This window comes from Salmo salar, chromosome 29 (genome assembly GCF_965601325.2).
Source record: "Salmo salar chromosome 29, fSalSal1, whole genome shotgun sequence".
NCBI classification, from domain to species: domain Eukaryota; kingdom Metazoa; phylum Chordata; class Actinopteri; order Salmoniformes; family Salmonidae; genus Salmo; species Salmo salar.
In genome coordinates, this window is record NC_138319.1 from 13642263 (window position 1) to 13648262 (window position 6000).

Consider the following 6000-nt stretch of genomic DNA (forward strand, 5'->3'; position numbering starts at 1 on the left):
AGGAAACTCTACTCTAAAGGGTTATATTTTCAAGACCCTTTTTCCTAAAAAAAAAAACTTATTTTGGTTGAACAGTTGTATTTTTGTGGAAGATCCTCTGACATTGTGTTCAAACACTACAGAAGAGCAAAAAAATGTTCCTGGAAGTTCTCCGTTAAGCATTGAACAATATGTTTTATCTGCTGGGGTGGGGTTCTAATGCATTTCCTAATGCATTTCTCATCATTTTTTGAAAGTGTAAACTGGTTTGTGTCTCTGTCAAAATAGAAGTAATATGGTATGACATTCCAGCAACACTCTGTATTACATAAAGGAAAAGCATCAATGGCTCAACCTTGTGTTATTCATGGAAATATAATAAAGCGAAATGGCTTTTTCAACTGCAATGCTTGAAACGTATGCCGGCCATTTTGAAATGCAATACATTTCTTTAAAATAACAGTGTGATTTATTTTCCCACTGTATCAATTGTCAACGTGGATGTCTTGACATTTTGTGCGTGGATCACATCCCGTGTCTTGCTCTTCTGGTAGTTGTTGATGTAAGGCTCAAGTCATCTCTGGATTTAAGGAGTGAAATCTTCCTGACCTGAACGGAAACTGTATTTCACAGCTTCCATCACAAACGGATCTCACAACGTCAGGCAAATCAGACAAATGGAAATAATGAGGGTGTCACCTGGCGGAGTCTACTTTCATTTGTTACGTTGGACATTTCATAAAGATATCCCCAAAAGTAAGCCGGGCAGAGAAGCCTGGACTGCTATCTCTAAGGTAGTAATACAAAATGGCAGCCTATTCCCTGTACAGACGTGCTCAAATTTGTTGGTACCCCTCCACAAAAACCGAAGAATGCATAATGTTCTCTGAAATAAGTTGAAACTGTCAAAAGTAATTGGCATCCACCATTGTTCATTTCATATTTAATAGAAATCAGACTGCTTTTGATTTTTTTTATTCAACATAATATTGTAAATAATGAAACAAATGAAAATGGCATGGACAAAAATGATGGGACCCTTCACCCAATATTTTGTTGCACAATCTTTAGAGGCAATCACTGCAATCAAACGTTTTCTGCAGCTCTCAATGAGACTTCTGCACCTGTTAACAGGTAGTTTGGCCCACTCTTCCTGAGCAAACTGCTCCAGCTGTCTCAGGGTACCTTCTGCACCTGTTAACAGGTAGTTTGGCCCACTCTTCCTGAGCAAACTGCTCCAGCTGTCTCAGGGTACCTTCTGCACCTGTTAACAGGTAGTTTGGCCCACTCTTCCTGAGCAAACTGCTCCAGCTGTCTCAGGTTTGATGGGTGCCTTCTCCAGTCTGCAAGTTTCAGCTCTTTCCACAGATGTTCGAAAGGATTCATAGAAGGCCACTTCAGAATAGTCCAATGTTTTTATTTATTTTTATTTCACCTTTATTTAACCAAGTAGGCTAGTTGAGAACAAGTTCTCATTTGCAACTGCGACCTGGCCAAGATAAAGCATAGCAATTCGACACATACAACAACACAGAGTTACACATGGAATAAACAAAACATACAGTCAATAATACAGTAGAACAAAAGAAAACCAAAAGTTCTTATCCATTCTTGGGTGCTTTGAGCTGTGTGTTTTGGGTTATTATCCTGTAGGAGGACCCATGACCTGCGACTGAGATAGAGCTTTCTGACAGTGGGCAGTATGTTTCGCTCCAGAATGCTTTGATAGTCTTGAGATTTCATTGTGCCCTGCACAGATTCAAGGCACCCTGTGCCAGGCGCAGCAAAGCAGCCCCAAAACATAACCGAGCCTCCTCCATGTTTCACTGTAGGTATGGTGTTATTTTCTATGAAAGCTTCATTTTTTCATCTGTGAACATAGAGCTGATGTGATTTGCCAAATAGCTCCAGTATTGACTCCAAAGCACATTCTCCCAAAAGGATTGTGGCTTGTCAATATAGCAAATTCCAGTCTGGATTTTTTAAATGTTTTTCTTCAAAAGTGGAGTCCTCCTGGGTCTTCTTCCATGGAGCCCACTTTCGCTCAAAAAGCGACGGATGGTGCGATCAGAAACTGACGTACCTTCACCTTGGAGTTCAGCTTGTATCTCTTTGGCAGTTATCCGTGGTTCTTTTTCTACCATTCGCCCTCTCCTTCTGTTCAATCTGTGGCCGATTTTCCTCGTGCGGCCGCGCCCAGGGAGGTTGGCTACAGTTCCATGGACCTTAAACTTCTTAATAATATTTGCAACTGTTGTCACAGGAACATCAAGCAGCTTGGAAATGGTCATGTAGCCTTTACCTCTACCATGTTTGTCTATTATTTTATTTCTGATCTCCTCAAACAAATCTCTCCTTTGCTTTCTCTGGTCCATGTTCAGTGTGGTGCACACAATGATACCAAACAGCACATTCACTACTTTTCTCCATTTAAATAGGCTGAATGACTGATTACAAGATTGTGTGTGATTAGTGTGATACTAATTAAAGAAACGAATTAGTTTGAAATATCCCTATAATCCAATTATTTATGATATTTTCTAAGGGATACCAGCAAATGTGTCTAGGCCATTTTGGAATATCTTTGTGGAATAAGCAATAATTCATGTCTTTTCACAGCTTCTTTGCTTTATTCTATGACATACCAAAGGCATGCACGTATACATGATAAAATAGCTTTTCATTTCATCACTTTTCAGGAGGAATGAAGCATTATTTCAATGAGCTGTAAGGGTACCAACAAGTGTGAGCATGTCTGTATATAGTTCAATACTTTTGACCAGAGCCCTATGGGAATAGGATTCCATTTGGAATGCATACTTACTCTGCATAAGCAGCTTTCTTGATTAGAGGTCTCAGGGACAACGGTGGTTGTACATTTGAGTATTGCATTTTCAAATGGTATTAGAAAATGCCTTGATTTGAAGGAGAGGATGGAGGCACACACTGTTCATCAGCTGCAAAATGGATTGACTGCATTTGATTAAGAGGACTCAGATGAGATGAGAGACACAGATGAGAAATGCTTTAATTTCAACATGAGTGCAGGATAAAATCAACCTTCTACAAGTCATATCCTACTGGGCAAAGACGGGTTATTTTGTGTAGATTGTTGACAAAAATTACAATTAAATCCATTTTAATCCCACTTTGTCACACAATAGAATGTAAAGAAATGCATTCAGAAAGTATTCAGACCCCTTGACTTTTTTCACATTTTGTTTTATGTTACAGCCTTACTGTAAAATTGATTAAATATTTTTTCCCCTCATCAATCTACACACAATACCCCATAATGACAAACCAAAAACAGGATTTTAGACATTTTTGTTAATTTACAAAAACAACAAAAAACAGAGATATCACATGTACATAAGTATTCAGGCCCTTAACTGAATACTTTATTGAAGCACCTTTGGCAGCGATTACAGCCTCGAGTTTTCTTGGGTATGATGCTACAAGCTTGGCACTCGTGATTTGGGGAGTTTCTCCCATTCTTCTCTGCAGATTCTCTCAAGCTCTGTAAGATTGGATGGGGAGCATTGCTGCACAGCTATTTTCCGGTCTCTCCAGAGATGTTTGATCAGGTTCAAGTCCGGGCTCTTGCTGGGCCACTCAAGGACATTCAGAGACTTGTCTCGAAGCCACTCCTGCGTTGTCATGACCGTGTGCTTACGGTCGTTGTCCTGTTGGAAGGTGAACCTTCGCCCCAGTCAGAGGTCCTGAGTGCTCTGGAGCAGGTTTTCATCAAGGATCTCTCTGTACTTTGCTCCGTTCATCTTTGCCTCGATCCTTACTCCCTGCCTCTGAAAAATATCCCCACAGCATGATGCTTTCACCACAATGCTTCACTGTAGGGATGGTGCCAGGTTTCCTCCAGACGTGACACTTGGCATTCAGGCCAAAGAGTTCAATCTTGGTTTCATCAGACCAGAGAATCTTGTTTCTCATGGTCTGCGAGTCATTTAGGAGCCTTTTGGCAAACTCCAAGCAGGCTGTCATGTGCCTTTTACTAAGGAGTGGCTTCCGTCTGGCCACTCTACCATAAAGGTCTGATTGGTGGAGTGCTGCAGAGATAGTTGTCCTTCTGGAAGGTTCTCCCATCTCCACAGAGGAACTCTGGAGCTTTGTCAGAGTGACCACCGGGTTCTTGGCCACCTCCCTGACCAAGGCCCTTCTCTCCCCCGATTGCTCCGTTTGGCTGGGCATTCAGCTCTAGGAAGATTTTTGGTGGTTACAAACTTCTTTCATTTAAGAATGACGGAGGCCACTGTGTTCTACTGAACCTTCAATGAGGCAGAAAAGTTTTGGTACCCTTCCCCAGATCTGTGCCTCGACACAATCCTGTCTCGGAGCTCTACGGACAATTCCTTTGACCTCATGGCTTGGTTTTTGCTCTGACATGCACTGTCAACTGTGGGACCTTATATAGACAGGTGTGTGCATTTCCAAATCATGTCCAATCAATTGAATTTACCACAGTTGACAGTGCATGTCAGAGAAACATCTCAAGGTGGATCAATGGAAACAGGAAGCACTTGAGCTCAATTTCGAGTCTCATAGCAAAGGGTCTGAATACCTATGCAAATAAAATATTTCTGTTTTTATTTTTTATAAATTTGCTAAAAAATCTAAAAACCTTAGGCTGTAACATAACAAAATGTGGAAAAAGTCAAGGGGTCTGAATACTTCCCAAATGCACTGTATTTTAACATTTGTCAATGTGTTACACTTTACAAGCACATGTCAAGTAACTATTTAGCCTAAAGCTAAGATGTTTGCTCTGTATTTTATATAGAATTCCATTTAATCTTCCAAGCCATGTTTAGACTACATCTCTTACACATATATTGTAATATTTGCTGACTGTCTATTTGGTCAGTAGCAGTCCACAGACCAAGGGTTTCAATCTCATGGCAGCAAACAAGAATACTGTGCAGTGTGAAAACACAAGAGATCCAATTTGACGAACAGCTTAGGTTTCTATCCTCCCACGAACCTATTGTTGCTGGAAATGAATTTATGATCTTTCTGTTTATTGAAACAGTGAGGGACAAAGATCAATAGTAATGTGGCTTTAAATCTGCGCCGGTCATTTGATGATTGTATCTGGAAGAATCTCTAGGATCGCAATGATTTAAAATAGTGTGGGGTGTGTGTGTGTGTGCTTGTGTGAGTGATACACTCAGATGACCAGTGAATGGCATACTGACACTTGTGTACTTCTATAGCCAGTGAGCCAACTCCTATAAAATGTATGGTTGAATTAATCTTAGGTTAGCACTGGCATGTCTAATGCAGGTTCTTGTTCTTGTTGTTGGGTTCTGTCTTTGTTTATTTTTTTTGTGAGTATGTTTGGGGTCAGGGTCAGTGCCATTCTCCTGGATTTCACTTGAAGGGATTGCTGACAAACACACACAAGTTGAATAAAAACCCTTTGCCAGCAGGAGGATAAAATGTAGCTTGATTAAAAAAGAAGAAAATCACATCGTGAACCAGTGAACCATGAGCTCGCTCTCTCGCTCGCTCTCTCTCTCTCTTTCTCTCTACATGTCTCTTTTTAATGCACTCAGTCAGCTTGGTTGGTTGCTGTCTCTCGTCTCTCATCTCGCCCTCCCTCCTCCCTCTGTAACTCCCTCACAGTACGGCCTAATTGTCCTGGGGTCTCTATATTTAAAAAAAAAAGATTTATGCATATCGGGTCATGGTGGGATATCTTCAGGTCCATTTCTGAACGGGTCCCAACTTTTTGGACCTGTGAAGACCTCTACTACAGTGTATTGGCTAAAACCTCCATGCCACACAACAATTTCAAACATAGACTCTGACCTGTCCAATGAGACAAACTGTTTAAAGAATCCAAAAGTACCCAAACACCCCTCTCTCTCTCTCTCCCTCTCTCCCTCCCTCTCTCTCTCTCCCCCCCCCCCCCCCCTCTCTCTCTCTCACACACACACACACACACACACCACACACACACACACACACACACACACACCACACACCACACACACACACACA